Genomic DNA, 17501 nt, shown 5'->3' on the forward strand with positions numbered 1-17501 from the left:
TACCAATGTGTTTCTTCGTTGGTCAATGGAAGAAAAATCTTGCAAAACTCTCCAGATTATTGCCTTTTTAACCTTTTTCTAGGAAACTTTCTAGATGAATGCTTTTTAGCCTTTGTCAGTACATGCTTTTGCAAGCTGTCTCTGTGGCGAAATCAGTTAGCGCATTTGGCTGTTAACCGAAAAGTTGGTGGTTCAATCCCACCCGGGGACGTAATTGACCTTGTGATCAAATTTTGGTGATCTTTAAGTAGACAAGTCAAAATTTCAAACCACCTCTTATAGTGTAGGGTACCTGGCCTTCTCTGATGCAATCAGAGTCAGATTTGATTAAGTCATTTTATAAAAAACAGGAAGCACAATTTAGCATGGGGTTGCAGAGAAAAAAAATTATGCAGGCAGAGAAATCCAATTGAGTGATTAATCAGCTCTCCATTTTATGGCTTTATTTTTATGCTAACACATTTGCTCTCTGAAAAGTGTCCACAAAGCCAAGTCTCTGATTAACACCTTTGTAGGAATGGTTTTTCACCTATTACTGATTAAAACTTGCTTCATTGGAAAGGCAGCAAGATGCATCCTCATTACAATGTCCACTGAAATAATACAGGTTGACACCAGGAAACATAAACCTCACTGCATCCTTGCTGCTTTCTCAAGTGGGAATCTGTTTAATGTGAAAACCAGGTGATATCTAATCAGCACACAGGTAAGAAGTTAAGAAAATCTTTCTTTAAGGGTGAAGATGTTTCTCACAAAATCGTTGCCCCAATGCATCATTGAAATTCAAGATGGAAAGATGATTTTGAAATATCAATTGTACATTTTGCATTGCTCTTCTGGTGACAATGTAGCTTGTTTTTGTCAATTACCATTTCAGTAATAGGGTAAAAAAAATTAAGTGGATTTCTGAAAGAAAACAATGCTGTCAATATACTATTAAAACAAATTAAAATGTTAAAAGTTATTGTACTTTAAGTAAAAATAAAAGAGTCAAAATATCAATTCCAGTTTTGGAAGAATTTAATTAACAAAAAAATAAGTGCACATAGCAGAGGATGGTTTCGATCCACCGACCTCTGGGTTATGGGCCCAGCACGCTTCCGCTGCGCCACTCTGCTGCTCATGTAAGTGTCAGAGATCCTGAAGTACTCACTCATCATGTGAAAGTACCAATGTGTTTCTTCGTTGGTCAATGGAAGAAAAATCTTGCAAAACTCTCCAGATTATTGCCTTTTTAACCTTTTTCTAGGAAACTTTCTAGATGAATGCTTTTTAGCCTTTGTCAGTACAGGCTTTTGCAAGCTGTCTCTGTGGCGCAATCGGTTAGCGCATTCGGCTGTTAACCGAAAGGTTGGTGGTTCAATCCCACCCGTGGACGTAATTGACCTTGTGATCAAATTTTGGTGATCTTTAAGTAGACAAGTCAAAATTTCAAACCACCTCTTATAGTGTAGGGTACCTGGCCTTCTCTGATGCAGTCAGATTTGATTAAGTCATTTTATAAAAAAACAGGAAGCACAATTTAGCATGGGGTTGCAGAGAAAAAAAATTATGCAGGCAGAGAAATCCAATTGAGTGATTAATCAGCTCTCCATTTTATGGCTTTATTTTTATGCTAACACATTTGCTCTCTGAAAAGTGTCCACAAAGCCAAGTCTCTGATTAACACCTTTGTAGGAATGGTTTTTCACCTATTACTGATTAAAACTTGCTTCATTGGAAAGGCAGCAAGATGCATCCTCATTACAATGTCCACTGAAATAATACAGGTTGACACCAGGAAACATAAACCTCACTGCATCCTTGCTGCTTTCTCAAGTGGGAATCTGTTTAATGTGAAAACCAGGTGATATCTAATCAGCACACAGGTAAGAAGTTAAGAATATCTTTCTTTAAGGGTGAAGATGTTTCTCACAAAATCGTTGCCCCAATGCATCATTGAAATTCAAGATGGAAAGATGATTTTGAAATATCAATTGTACATTTTGCATTGCTCTTCTGGTGACAATGTAGCTTGTTTTTGTCAATTACCATTTCAGTAATAGGGTAAAGAAAATTAAGTGGATTTCTGAAAGAAAACAATGCTGTCAATATACTATTAAAACAAATTAAAATGTTAAAAGTTATTGTACTTTAAGTAAAAATAAAAGAGTCAAAATATCAATTCCAGTTTTGGAAGAATTTAATTAACATAAAAATAAGTGCACATAGCAGAGGATGGTTTCGATCCACCGACCTCTGGGTTATGGGCCCAGCACGCTTCCGCTGCGCCACTCTGCTGCTCATGTAAGTGCCAGAGATCCTGAAGTACTTACTCATCATGTGAAAGTACCAATGTGTTTCTTCGTTGGTCAATGGAAGAAAAATCTTGCAAAACTCTCCAGATTATTGCCTTTTTAACCTTTTTCTAGGAAACTTTCTAGATGAATGCTTTTTAGCCTTTGTTAGTACATGATTTTGCAAGTTGTATCTGTGGTGCAATCGGTTAGCGCATTCGGCTGTTAACCGAAAGGCTGGTGGTTCAATATCACTCGGGGACGTAATTGACCTTGTGATCAAATTTTGCTGATCTTTAAGTAGACAAGTCAAAATTTCAAACCACCTCTTATAGTGTAGGGTACCTGGCCTTCTCTTATGCAATCAGAGTCAGATTTGATTAAGTCATTTTATAAAAAACAGGAAGCACAATTTAGCATGGGGTTGCAGAGAAAAAAAATTATGCAGGCAGAGAAATCCAATTGAGTGATTAATCAGCTCTCCATTTTATGGCTTTATTTTTATGCTAACACATTTGCTCTCTGAAAAGTGTCCACAAAGCCAAGTCTCTGATTAACACCTTAGTAGGAATGTTTTTTCACCTATTACTGATTAAAACTTGCTTCATTGGAAAGGCAGCAAGATGCATCCTCATTACAATGTCCACTGAAATAATACAGGTTGACACCAGGAAACATAAACCTCACTGCATCCTTGCTGCTTTCTCAAGTGGGAATCTGTTTAATGTGAAAACCAGGTGATATCTAATCAGCACACAGGTAAGAAGTTAAGAAAATCTTTCTTTAAGGCTGAAGATGTTTCTCACAAAATCGTTGCCCCAATGCATCATTGAAATTCAAGATGGAAAGATGATTTTGAAATATCAATTGTACATTTTGCATTGCTCTTCTGGTGACAATGTAGCTTGTTTTTGTCAATTACCATTTCAGTAATAGGGTAAAGAAAATTAAGTGGATTTCTGAAAGAAAACAATGCTGTCAATATACTATTAAAACAAATTAAAATGTTAAAAGTTATTGTACTTTAAGTAAAAATAAAAGAGTCAAAATATCAATTCCAGTTTTGGAAGAATTTAATTAACAAAAAAATAAGTGCACATAACAGAGGATGGTTTCGATCCACCGACCTCTGGGTTATGGGCCCAGCACGCTTCCGCTGCGCCACTCTGCTGCTCATGTAAGTGTCAGAGATCCTGAAGTACTCACTCATCATGTGAAAGTACCAATGTGTTTCTTCGTTGGTCAATGGAAGAAAAATCTTGCAAAACTCTCCAGATTATTGCCTTTTTAACCTTTTTCTAGGAAACTTTCTAGATGAATGCTTTTTAGCCTTTGTCAATACATGCTTTTGCAAGCTGTCTCTGTGGCGCAATCGGTTAGCGCATTCGGCTGTTAACCGAAAGGTTGGTGGTTCAATCCCACCCGGGGACGTAATTGACCTTGTGATCAAATTTTGGTGATCTTTAAGTAGACAAGTCAAAATTTCAAACCACCTCTTATAGTGTAGGGTACCTGGCCTTCTCTGATGCAATCAGAGTCAGATTTGATTAAGTCATTTTATAAAAAACAGGAAGCACAATTTAGCATGGGGTTGCAGAGAAAAAAAATTATGCAGGCAGAGAAATCCAATTGAGTGATTAATCAGCTCTCCATTTTATGGCTTTATTTTTATGCTAACACATTTGCTCTCTGAAAAGTGTCCACAAAGCCAAGTCTCTGATTAACACCTTTGTAGGAATGGTTTTTCACCTATTACTGATTAAAACTTGCTTCATTGGAAAGGCAGCAAGATGCATCCTCATTACAATGTCCACTGAAATAATACAGGTTGACACCAGGAAACATAAACCTCACTGCATCCTTGCTGCTTTCTCAAGTGGGAATCTGTTTAATGTGAAAACCAGGTGATATCTAATCAGCACACAGGTAAGAAGTTAAGAAAATCTTTCTTTAAGGGTGAAGATGTTTCTCACAAAATCGTTGCCCCAATGCATCATTGAAATTCAAGATGGAAAGATGATTTTGAAATATCAATTGTACATTTTGCATTGCTCTTCTGGTGACAATGTAGCTTGTTTTTGTCAATTACCATTTCAGTAATAGGGTAAAGAAAATTAAGTGGATTTCTGAAAGAAAACAATGCTGTCAATATACTATTTAAACAAATTAAAATGTTAAAAGTTATTGTACTTTAAGTAAAAATAAAAGAGTCAAAATATTAATTCCAGTTTTGGCAGAATTTAATTAACAAAAAAATAAGTGCACATAGCAGAGGATGGTTTCGATCCACCGACCTCTGGGTTATGGGCCCAGCACACTTCCGCTGCGCCACTCTGCTGCTCATGTAAGTGCCAGAGATCCTGAAGTACTTACTCATCATGTGAAAGTACCAATGTGTTTCTTCGTTGGTCAATGGAAGAAAAATCTTGCAAAACTCTCCAGATTATTGCCTTTTTAACCTTTTTCTAGGAAACTTTCTAGATGAATGCTTTTTAGCCTTTGTTAGTACATGATTTTGCAAGTTGTATCTGTGGTGCAATCGGTTAGCGCATTCGGCTGTTAACCGAAAGGCTGGTGGTTCAATATCACTCGGGGACGTAATTGACCTTGTGATCAAATTTTGCTGATCTTTAAGTAGACAAGTCAAAATTTCAAACCACCTCTTATAGTGTAGGGTACCTGGCCTTCTCTGATGCAATCAGAGTCAGATTTGATTAAGTCATTTTATAAAAAACAGGAAGCACAATTTAGCATGGGGTTGCAGAGAAAAAAAATTATGCAGGCAGAGAAATCCAATTGAGTGATTAATCAGCTCTCCATTTTATGGCTTTATTTTTATGCTAACACATTTGCTCTCTGAAAAGTGTCCACAAAGCCAAGTCTCTGATTAACACCTTTGTAGGAATGTTTTTTCACCTATTACTGATTAAAACTTGCTTCATTGGAAAGGCAGCAAGATGCATCCTCATTACAATGTCCACTGAAATAATACAGGTTGACACCAGGAAACATAAACCTCACTGCATCCTTGCTGCTTTCTCAAGTGGGAATCTGTTTAATGTGAAAACCAGGTGACATCTAATCAGCACACAGGTAAGAAGTTAAGAAAATCTTTCTTTAAGGGTGAAGATGTTTCTCACAAAATCGTTGCCCCAATGCATCATTGAAATTCAAGATGGAAAGATGATTTTGAAATATCAATTGTACATTTTGCATTGCTCTTCTGGTGACAATGTAGCTTGTTTTTGTCAATTACCATTTCAGTAATAGGGTAAAGAAAATTAAGTGGATTTCTGAAAGAAAACAATGCTGTCAATATACTATTAAAACAAATTAAAATGTTAAAAGTTATTGTACTTTAAGTAAAAATAAAAGAGTCAAAATATCAATTCCAGTTTTGGAAGAATTTAATTAACAAAAAAATAAGTGCACATAACAGAGGATGGTTTCGATCCACCGACCTCTGGGTTATGGGCCCAGCACGCTTCCGCTGCGCCACTCTGCTGCTCATGTAAGTGTCAGAGATCCTGAAGTACTCACTCATCATGTGAAAGTACCAATGTGTTTTTTCGTTGGTCAATGGAAGAAAAATCTTGCAAAACTCTCCAGATTATTGCCTTTTTAACCTTTTTCTAGGAAACTTTCTAGATGAATGCTTTTTAGCCTTTGTCAATACATGCTTTTGCAAGCTGTCTCTGTGGCGCAATCGGTTAGCGCATTCGGCTGTTAACCGAAAGGTTGGTGGTTCAATCCCACCCGGGGACGTAATTGACCTTGTGATCAAATTTTGGTGATCTTTAAGTAGACAAGTCAAAATTTCAAACCACCTCTTATAGTGTAGGGTACCTGGCCTTCTCTGATGCAATCAGAGTCAGATTTGATTAAGTCATTTTATAAAAAACAGGAAGCACAATTTAGCATGGGGTTGCAGAGAAAAAAAATTATGCAGGCAGAGAAATCCAATTGAGTGATTAATCAGCTCTCCATTTTATGGCTTTATTTTTATGCTAACACATTTGCTCTCTGAAAAGTGTCCACAAAGCCAAGTCTCTGATTAACACCTTTGTAGGAATGTTTTTTCACCTATTACTGATTAAAACTTGCTTCATTGGAAAGGCAGCAAGATGCATCCTCATTACAATGTCCACTGAAATAATACAGGTTGACACCAGGAAACATAAACCTCACTGCATCCTTGCTGCTTTCTCAAGTGGGAATCTGTTTAATGTGAAAACCAGGTGATATCTAATCAGCACACAGGTAAGAAGTTAAGAAAATCTTTCTTTAAGGGTGAAGATGTTTCTCACAAAATCGTTGCCCCAATGCATCATTGAAATTCAAGATGGAAAGATGATTTTGAAATATCAATTGTACATTTTGCATTGCTCTTCTGGTGACAATGTAGCTTGTTTTTGTCAATTACCATTTCAGTAATAGGGTAAAAAAAATTAAGTGGATTTCTGAAAGAAAACAATGCTGTCAATATACTATTAAAACAAATTAAAATGTTAAAAGTTATTGTACTTTAAGTAAAAATAAAAGAGTCAAAATATCAATTCCAGTTTTGGAAGAATTTAATTAACAAAAAAATAAGTGCACATAGCAGAGGATGGTTTCGATCCACCGACCTCTGGGTTATGGGCCCAGCACGCTTCCGCTGCGCCACTCTGCTGCTCATGTAAGTGTCAGAGATCCTGAAGTACTCACTCATCATGTGAAAGTACCAATGTGTTTCTTCGTTGGTCAATGGAAGAAAAATCTTGCAAAACTCTCCAGATTATTGCCTTTTTAACCTTTTTCTAGGAAACTTTCTAGATGAATGCTTTTTAGCCTTTGTCAGTACATGCTTTTGCAAGCTGTCTCTGTGGCGCAATCGGTTAGCGCATTCGGCTGTTAACCGAAAGGTTGGTGGTTCAATCCCACCCGGGGACGTAATTGACCTTGTGATCAAATTTTGGTGATCTTTAAGTAGACAAGTCAAAATTTCAAACCACCTCTTATAGTGTAGGGTACCTGGCCTTCTCTGATGCAGTCAGATTTGAATAAGTCATTTTATAAAAAACAGGAAGCACAATTTAGCATGGGGTTGCAGAGAAAAAAAATTATGCAGGCAGAGAAATCCAATTGAGTGATTAATCAGCTCTCCATTTTATGGCTTTATTTTTATGCTAACACATTTGCTCTCTGAAAAGTGTCCACAAAGCCAAGTCTCTGATTAACACCTTTGTAGGAATGGTTTTTCACCTATTACTGATTAAAACTTGCTTCATTGGAAAGGCAGCAAGATGCATCCTCATTACAATGTCCACTGAAATAATACAGGTTGACACCAGGAAACATAAACCTCACTGCATCCTTGCTGCTTTCTCAAGTGGGAATCTGTTTAATGTGAAAACCAGGTGATATCTAATCAGCACACAGGTAAGAAGTTAAGAATATCTTTCTTTAAGGGTGAAGATGTTTCTCACAAAATCGTTGCCCCAATGCATCATTGAAATTCAAGATGGAAAGATGATTTTGAAATATCAATTGTACATTTTGCATTGCTCTTCTGGTGACAATGTAGCTTGCTTTTGTCAATTACCATTTCAGTAATAGGGTAAAGAAAATTAAGTGGATTTCTGAAAGAAAACAATGCTGTCAATATACTATTAAAACAAATTAAAATGTTAAAAGTTATTGTACTTTAAGTAAAAATAAAAGAGTCAAAATATCAATTCCAGTTTTGGAAGAATTTAATTAACAAAAAAATAAGTGCACATAGCAGAGGATGGTTTCGATCCACCGACCTCTGGGTTATGGGCCCAGCACGCTTCCGCTGCGCCACTCTGCTGCTCATGTAAGTGCCAGAGATCCTGAAGTACTTACTCATCATGTGAAAGTACCAATGTGTTTCTTCGTTGGTCAATGGAAGAAAAATCTTGCAAAACTCTCCAGATTATTACCTTTTTAACCTTTTTCTAGGAAACTTTCTAGATGAATGCTTTTTAGCCTTTGTTAGTACATGATTTTGCAAGTTGTATCTGTGGTGCAATCGGTTAGCGCATTCGGCTGTTAACCGAAAGGCTGGTGGTTCAATATCACTCGGGGACGTAATTGACCTTGTGATCAAATTTTGCTGATCTTTAAGTAGACAAGTCAAAATTTCAAACCACCTCTTATAGTGTAGGGTACCTGGCCTTCTCTGATGCAATCAGAGTCAGATTTGATTAAGTCATTTTATAAAAAACAGGAAGCACAATTTAGCATGGGGTTGCAGAGAAAAAAAATTATGCAGGCAGAGAAATCCAATTGAGTGATTAATCAGCTCTCCATTTTATGGCTTTATTTTTATGCTAACACATTTGCTCTCTGAAAAGTGTCCACAAAGCCAAGTCTCTGATTAACACCTTTGTAGGAATGTTTTTTCACCTATTACTGATTAAAACTTGCTTCATTGGAAAGGCAGCAAGATGCATCCTCATTACAATGTCCACTGAAATAATACAGGTTGACACCAGGAAACATAAACCTCACTGCATCCTTGCTGCTTTCTCAAGTGGGAATCTGTTTAATGTGAAAACCAGGTGATATCTAATCAGCACACAGGTAAGAAGTTAAGAAAATCTTTCTTTAAGGGTGAAGATGTTTCCCACAAAATCGTTGCCCCAATGCATCATTGAAATTCAAGATGGAAAGATGATTTTGAAATATCAATTGTACATTTTGCATTGCTCTTCTGGTGACAATGTAGCTTGTTTTTGTCAATTACCATTTCAGTAATAGGGTAAAGAAAATTAAGTGGATTTCTGAAAGAAAACAATGCTGTCAATATACTATTCAAACAAATTAAAATGTTAAAAGTTATTGTACTTTAAGTAAAAATAAAAGAGTCAAAATATCAATTCCAGTTTTGGAAGAATTTAATTAACAAAAAAATAAGTGCACATAACAGAGGATGGTTTCGATCCACCGACCTCTGGGTTATGGGCCCAGCACGCTTCCGCTGCGCCACTCTGCTGCTCATGTAAGTGTCAGAGATCCTGAAGTACTCACTCATCATGTGAAAGTACCAATGTGTTTCTTCGTTGGTCAATGGAAGAAAAATCTTGCAAAACTCTCCAGATTATTGCCTTTTTAACCTTTTTCTAGGAAACTTTCTAGATGAATGCTTTTTAGCCTTTGTCAATACATGCTTTTGCAAGCTGTCTCTGTGGCGCAATCGGTTAGCGCATTCGGCTGTTAACCGAAAGGTTGGTGGTTCAATCCCACCCGGGGACGTAATTGACCTTGTGATCAAATTTTGGTGATCTTTAAGTAGACAAGTCAAAATTTCAAACCACCTCTTATAGTGTAGGGTACCTGGCCTTCTCTGATGCAATCAGAGTCAGATTTGATTAAGTCATTTTATAAAAAACAGGAAGCACAATTTAGCATGGGGTTGCAGAGAAAAAAAATTATGCAGGCAGAGAAATCCAATTGAGTGATTAATCAGCTCTCCATTTTATGGCTTTATTTTTATGCTAACACATTTGCTCTCTGAAAAGTGTCCACAAAGCCAAGTCTCTGATTAACACCTTTGTAGGAATGGTTTTTCACCTATTACTGATTAAAACTTGCTTCATTGGAAAGGCAGCAAGATGCATCCTCATTACAATGTCCACTGAAATAATACAGGTTGACACCAGGAAACATAAACCTCACTGCATCCTTGCTGCTTTCTCAAGTGGGAATCTGTTTAATGTGAAAACCAGGTGATATCTAATCAGCACACAGGTAAGAAGTTAAGAAAATCTTTCTTTAAGGGTGAAGATGTTTCTCACAAAATCGTTGCCCCAATGCATCATTGAAATTCAAGATGGAAAGATGATTTTGAAATATCAATTGTACATTTTGCATTGCTCTTCTGGTGACAATGTAGCTTGTTTTTGTCAATTACCATTTCAGTAATAGGGTAAAGAAAATTAAGTGGATTTCTGAAAGAAAACAATGCTGTCAATATACTATTAAAACAAATTAAAATGTTAAAAGTTATTGTACTTTAAGTAAAAATAAAAGAGTCAAAATATCAATTCCAGTTTTGGAAGAATTTAATTAACAAAAAAATAAGTGCACATAGCAGAGGATGGTTTCGATCCACCAACCTCTGGGTTATGGGCCCAGCACGCTTCCGCTGCGCCACTCTGCTGCTCATGTAAGTGTCAGAGATCCTGAAGTACTCACTCATCATGTGAAAGTACCAATGTGTTTCTTCGTTGGTCAATGGAAGAAAAATCTTGCAAAACTCTCCAGATTATTGCCTTTTTAACCTTTTTCTAGGAAACTTTCTAGATGAATGCTTTTTAGCCTTTGTCAATACATGCTTTTGCAAGCTGTCTCTGTGGCGCAATCGGTTAGCGCATTCGGCTGTTAACCGAAAGGTTGGTGGTTCAATCCCACCCGGGGACGTAATTGACCTTGTGATCAAATTTTGGTGATCTTTAAGTAGACAAGTCAAAATTTCAAACCACCTCTTATAGTGTAGGGTACCTGGCCTTCTCTGATGCAATCAGAGTCAGATTTGATTAAGTCATTTTATAAAAAACAGGAAGCACAATTTAGCATGGGGTTGCAGAGAAAAAAAATTATGCAGGCAGAGAAATCCAATTGAGTGATTAATCAGCTCTCCATTTTATGGCTTTATTTTTATGCTAACACATTTGCTCTCTGAAAAGTGTCCACAAAGCCAAGTCTCTGATTAACACCTTTGTAGGAATGGTTTTTCGCCTATTACTGATTAAAACTTGCTTCATTGGAAAGGCAGCAAGATGCATCCTCATTACAATGTCCACTGAAATAATACAGGTTGACACCAGGAAACATAAACCTCACTGCATCCTTGCTGCTTTCTCAAGTGGGAATCTGTTTAATGTGAAAACCAGGTGATATCTAATCAGCACACAGGTAAGAAGTTAAGAAAATCTTTCTTTAAGGGTGAAGATGTTTCTCACAAAATCGTTGCCCCAATGCATCATTGAAATTCAAGATGGAAAGATGATTTTGAAATATCAATTGTACATTTTGCATTGCTCTTCTGGTGACAATGTAGCTTGTTTTTGTCAATTACCATTTCATTAATAGGGTAAAGAAAATTAAGTGGATTTCTGAAAGAAAACAATGCTGTCAATATACTATTAAAACAAATTAAAATGTTAAAAGTTATTGTACTTTAAGTAAAAATAAAAGAGTCAAAATATTAATTCCAGTTTTGGCAGAATTTAATTAACAAAAAAATAAGTGCACATAGCAGAGGATGGTTTCGATCCACCGACCTCTGGGTTATGGGCCCAGCACACTTCCGCTGCGCCACTCTGCTGCTCATGTAAGTGTCAGAGATCCTGAAGTACTCACTCATCATGTGAAAGTACCAATGTGTTTCTTCGTTGGTCAATGGATGAAAAATCTTGCAAAACTCTCCAGATTATTGCCTTTTTAACCTTTTTCTAGGAAACTTTCTCGATGAATGCTTTTTAGCCTTTGTCAATACATGCTTTTGCAAGCTGTCTCTGTGGCGCAATCAGTGAGCGCATTCGGCTGTTAACCGAAAGGTTTTATGGTTCAATCCCACCTGGGGACGTAATTGACCTTGTGATCAAATTTTGGTGATCTTTAAGTAGACAAGTCAAAATTTCAAACCACCTCTTATAGTGTAGGGTACCTGGCCTTCTCTGATGCAATCAGAGTCAGATTTGATTAAGTCATTTTATAAAAAACAGGAAGCACAATTTAGCATGGGGTTGCAGAGAAAAAAAATTATGCAGGCAGAGAAATCCAAATGAGTGATTAATCAGCTCTCCATTTTATGGCTTTATTTTTATGCTAACACATTTGCTCTCTGAAAAGTGTCCACAAAGCCAAGTCTCTGATTAACACCTTTGTAGGAATGGTTTTTCACCTATTACTGATTAAAACTTGCTTCATTGGAAAGGCAGCAAGATGCATCCTCATTACAATGTCCACTGAAATAATACAGGTTGACACCAGGAAACATAAACCTCACTGCATCCTTGCTGCTTTCTCAAGTGGGAATCTGTTTAATGTGAAAACCAGGTGATATCTAATCAGCACACAGGTAAGAAGTTAAGAAAATCTTTCTTTAAGGGTGAAGATGTTTCTCACAAAATCGTTGCCCCAATGCATCATTGAAATTCAAGATGGAAAGATGATTTTGAAATATCAATTGTACATTTTGCATTGCTCTTCTGGTGACAATGTAGCTTGTTTTTGTCAATTACCATTTCAGTAATAGGGTAAAGAAAATTAAGTGGATTTCTGAAAGAAAACAATGCTGTCAATATACTATTAAAACAAATTAAAATGTTAAAAGTTATTGTACTTTAAGTAAAAATAAAAGAGTCAAAATATCAATTCCAGTTTTGGAAGAATTTAATTAACAAAAAAATAAGTGCACATAGCAGAGGATGGTTTCGATCCACCGACCTCTGGGTTATAGGCCCAGCACGCTTCCGCTGCGCCACTCTGCTGCTCATGTAAGTGTCAGAGATCCTGAAGTACTCACTCATCATGTGAAAGTACCAATGTGTTTCTTCGTTGGTCAATGGAAGAAAAATCTTGCAAAACTCTCCAGATTATTGCCTTTTTAACCTTTTTCTAGGAAACTTTCTAGATGAATGCTTTTTAGCCTTTGTCAGTACATGCTTTTGCAAGCTGTCTCTGTGGTGCAATCGGTTAGCGCATTTGGCTGTTAACCGAAAGGTTGGTGGTTCAATCCCACCCGGGGACGTAATTGACCTTGTGATCAAATTTTGGTGATCTTTAAGTAGACAAGTCAAAATTTCAAACCACCTCTTATAGTGTAGGGTACCTGGCCTTCTCTGATGCAATCAGAGTCAGATTTGATTAAGTCATTTTATAAAAAACAGGAAGCACAATTTAGCATGGGGTTGCAGAGAAAAAAAATTATGCAGGCAGAGAAATCCAATTGAGTGATTAATCAGCTCTCCATTTTATGGCTTTATTTTTATGCTAACACATTTGCTCTCTGAAAAGTGTCCACAAAGCCAAGTCTCTGATTAACACCTTTGTAGGAATGGTTTTTCACCTATTACTGATTAAAACTTGCTTCATTGGAAAGGCAGCAAGATGCATCCTCATTACAATGTCCACTGAAATAATACAGGTTGACACCAGGAAACATAAACCTCACTGCATCCTTGCTGCTTTCTCAAGTGGGAATCTGTTTAATGTGAAAACCAGGTGATATCTAATCAGCACACAGGTAAGAAGTTAAGAAAATCTTTCTTTAAGGGTGAAGATGTTTCTCACAAAATCGTTGCCCCAATGCATCATTGAAATTCAAGATGGAAAGATGATTTTGAAATATCAATTGTACATTTTGCATTGCTCTTCTGGTGACAATGTAGCTTGTTTTTGTCAATTACCATTTCAGTAATAGGGTAAAGAAAATTAAGTGGATTTCTGAAAGAATACAATGCTGTCAATATACTATTAAAACAAATTAAAATGTTAAAAGTTATTGTACTTTAAGTAAAAATAAAAGAGTCAAAATATCAATTCCAGTTTTGGAAGAATTTAATTAACAAAAAAAATAAGTGCACATAGCAGAGGATGGTTTCGATCCACCGACCTCTGGGTTATGGGCCCGGCACGCTTCCACTGCGCCACTCTGCTGCTCATGTAAGTGTCAGAGATCCTGAAGTACTCACTCATCATGTGAAAGTACCAATGTGTTTCTTTGTTGGTCAATGGAAGAAAAATCTTGCAAAACTCTCCAGATTATTGCCTTTTTAACCTTTTTCTAGGAAACTTTCTAGATGAATGCTTTTTAGCCTTTGTCAGTACATGCGTTTGCAAGCTGTCTCTGTGGCGCAATTGGTTAGCGCATTCGGCTGTTAACCGAAAGGTTGGTGGTTCAATCCCACCCGGGGACGTAATTGACCTTGTGATCAAATTTTGGTGATCTTTAAGTAGACAAGTCAAAATTTCAAACCACCTCTTATAGTGTAGGGTACCTGGCCTTCTCTGATGCAATCAGAGTCAGATTTGATTAAGTCATTTTATAAAAAACAGGAAGCACAATTTAGCATGGGGTTGCAGAGAAAAAAAATTATGCAGGCAGAGAAATCCAATTGAGTGATTAATCAGCTCTCCATTTTATGGCTTTATTTTTATGCTAACACATTTGCTCTCTGAAAAGTGTCCACAAAGCCAAGTCTCTGATTAACACCTTTGTAGGAATGGTTTTTCACCTATTACTGATTAAAACTTGCTTCATTGGAAAGGCAGCAAGATGCATCCTCATTACAATGTCCACTGAAATAATACAGGTTGACACCAGGAAACATAAACCTCACTGCATCCTTGCTGCTTTCTCAAGTGGGAATCTGTTTAATGTGAAAACCAGGTGATATCTAATCAGCACACAGGTAAGAAGTTAAGAAAATATTTCTTTAAGGGTGAAGATGTTTCTCACAAAATCGTTGCCCCAATGCATCATTAAAATTCAAGATGGAAAGATGATTTTGAAATATCAATTGTACATTTTGCATTGCTCTTCTGGTGACAATGTAGCTTGTTTTTGTCAATTACCATTTCAGTAATAGGGTAAAGAAAATTAAGTGGATTTCTGAAAGAAAACAATGCTGTCAATATACTATTAAAACAAATTAAAATGTTAAAAGTTATTGTACTTTAAGTAAAAATAAAAGAGTCAAAATATCAATTCCAGTTTTGGAAGAATTTAATTAACAAAAAAAGAAGTGCACATAGCAGAGGATGGTTTCGATCCACCAACCTCTGGGTTATGGGCCCAGCACGCTTCCGCTGCACCACTCTGCTGCTCATGTAAGTGTCAGAGATCCTGAAGTACTCACTCATCATGTGAAAGTACCAATGTGTTTCTTCGTTGGTCAATGGAAGAAAAATCTTGCAAAACTCTCCAGATTATTGCCTTTTTAACCTTTTTCTAGGAAACTTTCTAGATGAATGCTTTTTAGCCTTTGTCAGTACATGCTTTTGCAAGCTGTCTCTGTGGCGCAATCAGTTAGCACATTCGGCTGTTAACCGAAAGGTTGGTGGTTCAATCCCACCCGGGGACGTAATTGACCTTGTGATTAAATTTTGGTGATCTTTAAGTAGACAAGTCAAAATTTCAAACCACCTCTTATAGTGTAGGGTACCTGGCCTTCTCTGATGCAATCAGAGTCAGATTTGATTAAGTCATTTTATAAAAAACAGGAAGCACAATTTAGCATGGGGTTGCAGAGAAAAAAAATTATGCAGGCAGAGAAATCCAATTGAGTGATTAATCAGCTCTCCATTTTATGGCTTTATTTTTATGCTAACACATTTGCTCTCTGAAAAGTGTCCACAAAGCCAAGTCTCTGATTAACACCTTTGTAGGAATGGTTTTTCACCTATTACTGATTAAAACTTGCTTCATTGGAAAGGCAGCAAGATGCATCCTCATTACAATGTCCACTGAAATAATACAGGTTGACACCAGGAAACATAAACCTCACTGCATCCTTGCTGCTTTCTCAAGTGGGAATCTGTTTAATGTGAAAACCAGGTGATATCTAATCAGCACACAGGTAAGAAGTTAAGAAAATCTTTCTTTAAGAGTGAAGATGTTTCTCACAAAATCGTTGCCCCAATGCATCATTGAAATTCAAGATGGAAAGATGATTTTGAAATATCAATTGTACATTTTGCATTGCTCTTCTGGTGACAATGTAGCTTGTTTTTGTCAATTACCATTTCAGTAATAGGGTAAAGAAAATTAAGTGGATTTCTGAAAGAATACAATGCTGTCAATATACTATTAAAACAAATTAAAATGTTAAAAGTTATTGTACTTTAAGTAAAAATAAAAGAGTCAAAATATCAATTCCAGTTTTGGAAGAATTTAATTAACAAAAAAATAAGTGCACATAGCAGAGGATGGTTTCGATCCACCGACCTCTGGGTTATGGGCCCAGCACGCTTCCGCTGCGCCACTCTGCTGCTCATGTAAGTGCCAGAGATCCTGAAGTACTTACTCATCATGTGAAAGTACCAATGTGTTTCTTCGTTGGTCAATGGAAGAAAAATCTTGCAAAACTCTCCAGATTATTGCCTTTTTAACCTTTTTCTAGGAAACTTTCTAGATGAATGCTTTTTAGCCTTTGTTAGTACATGATTTTGCAAGTTGTATCTGTGGTGCAATCGGTTAGCGCATTCGGCTGTTAACCGAAAGGCTGGTGGTTCAATATCACCCGGGGACGTAATTGACCTTGTGATCAAATTTTGCTGATCTTTAAGTAGACAAGTCAAAATTTCAAACCACCTCTTATAGTGTAGGGTACCTGGCCTTCTCTGATGCAATCAGAGTCAGATTTGATTTAGTCATTTTATAAAAAACAAGAAGCACAATTTAGCATGGGGTTGCAGAGAAAAAAAATTATGCAGGCAGAGAAATCCAATTGAGTGATTAATCAGCTCTCCATTTTATGGCTTTATTTTTATGCTAACACATTTGCTCTCTGAAAAGTGTCCACAAAGCCAAGTCTCTGATTAACACCTTTGTAGGAATGGTTTTTCACCTATTACTGATTAAAACTTGCTTCATTGGAAAGGCAGCAAGATGCATCCTCATTACAATGTCCACTGAAATAATACAGGTTGACACCAGGAAACATAAACCTCACTGCATCCTTGCTGCTTTCTCAAGTGGGAATCTGTTTAATGTGAAAACCAGGTGATATCTAATCAGCACACAGGTAAGAAGTTAAGAAAATCTTTCTTTAAGGGTGAAGATGTTTCTCACAAAATCATTGCCCCAATGCATCATTGAAATTCAAGATGGAAAGATGATTTTGAAATATCAATTGTACATTTTGCATTGCTCTTCTGGTGACAATGTAGCTTGTTTTTGTCAAATACCATTTCAGTAATAGGGTAAAGAAAATTAAGTGGATTTCTGAAAGAAAACAATGCTGTCAATATACTATTAAAACAAATTAAAATGTTAAAAGTTATTGTACTTTAAGTAAAAATAAAAGAGTCAAAATATTAATTCCAGTTTTGGCAGAATTTAATTAACAAAAAAATAAGTGCACATAGCAGAGGATGGTTTCGATCCACCGACCTCTGGGTTATGGGCCCAGCACACTTCCGCTGCGCCACTCTGCTGCTCATGTAAGTGTCAGAGATCCTGAAGTACTCACTCATCATGTGAAAGTACCA

At 36.7% G+C, this 17501-nt stretch overlaps 11 non-coding genes across 11 annotated transcripts; 6 read left to right on the forward strand and 5 right to left on the reverse strand.

The window, feature by feature from the left end:
* Positions 1 to 1046: 1046 nt before the first annotated feature.
* TRNAM-CAU (transfer RNA methionine (anticodon CAU)) lies at positions 1047 to 1118 on the reverse strand. The gene has a single exon. It is a non-coding gene; the product is annotated as a tRNA-Met (tRNA).
* Positions 1119 to 2208: 1090 nt separating this feature from the next.
* Positions 2209 to 2280, reverse strand: TRNAM-CAU (transfer RNA methionine (anticodon CAU)). Its single transcript has one exon. It is a non-coding gene; the product is annotated as a tRNA-Met (tRNA).
* Positions 2281 to 3633: 1353 nt separating this feature from the next.
* TRNAN-GUU (transfer RNA asparagine (anticodon GUU)) lies at positions 3634 to 3707 on the forward strand. Its single transcript has one exon. It is a non-coding gene; the product is annotated as a tRNA-Asn (tRNA).
* Positions 3708 to 5967: 2260 nt separating this feature from the next.
* TRNAN-GUU (transfer RNA asparagine (anticodon GUU)) lies at positions 5968 to 6041 on the forward strand. Its single transcript has one exon. It is a non-coding gene; the product is annotated as a tRNA-Asn (tRNA).
* An 835-nt stretch (positions 6042 to 6876) lies between these two features.
* TRNAM-CAU (transfer RNA methionine (anticodon CAU)) lies at positions 6877 to 6948 on the reverse strand. Its single transcript has one exon. It is a non-coding gene; the product is annotated as a tRNA-Met (tRNA).
* Positions 6949 to 7134: 186 nt separating this feature from the next.
* On the forward strand, positions 7135 to 7208 carry TRNAN-GUU (transfer RNA asparagine (anticodon GUU)). Its single transcript has one exon. It is a non-coding gene; the product is annotated as a tRNA-Asn (tRNA).
* Positions 7209 to 8037: 829 nt separating this feature from the next.
* Positions 8038 to 8109, reverse strand: TRNAM-CAU (transfer RNA methionine (anticodon CAU)). The gene has a single exon. It is a non-coding gene; the product is annotated as a tRNA-Met (tRNA).
* A 1353-nt stretch (positions 8110 to 9462) lies between these two features.
* On the forward strand, positions 9463 to 9536 carry TRNAN-GUU (transfer RNA asparagine (anticodon GUU)). Its single transcript has one exon. It is a non-coding gene; the product is annotated as a tRNA-Asn (tRNA).
* Positions 9537 to 10629: 1093 nt separating this feature from the next.
* On the forward strand, positions 10630 to 10703 carry TRNAN-GUU (transfer RNA asparagine (anticodon GUU)). Its single transcript has one exon. It is a non-coding gene; the product is annotated as a tRNA-Asn (tRNA).
* A 3429-nt stretch (positions 10704 to 14132) lies between these two features.
* Positions 14133 to 14206, forward strand: TRNAN-GUU (transfer RNA asparagine (anticodon GUU)). The gene has a single exon. It is a non-coding gene; the product is annotated as a tRNA-Asn (tRNA).
* A 2002-nt stretch (positions 14207 to 16208) lies between these two features.
* On the reverse strand, positions 16209 to 16280 carry TRNAM-CAU (transfer RNA methionine (anticodon CAU)). Its single transcript has one exon. It is a non-coding gene; the product is annotated as a tRNA-Met (tRNA).
* Between the last annotated feature and the right edge of the window lie 1221 nt (positions 16281 to 17501).

This window comes from Pseudophryne corroboree, chromosome 4 (assembly GCF_028390025.1).
Source record: "Pseudophryne corroboree isolate aPseCor3 chromosome 4, aPseCor3.hap2, whole genome shotgun sequence".
Taxonomy (NCBI): Eukaryota; Metazoa; Chordata; class Amphibia; order Anura; family Myobatrachidae; genus Pseudophryne; species Pseudophryne corroboree.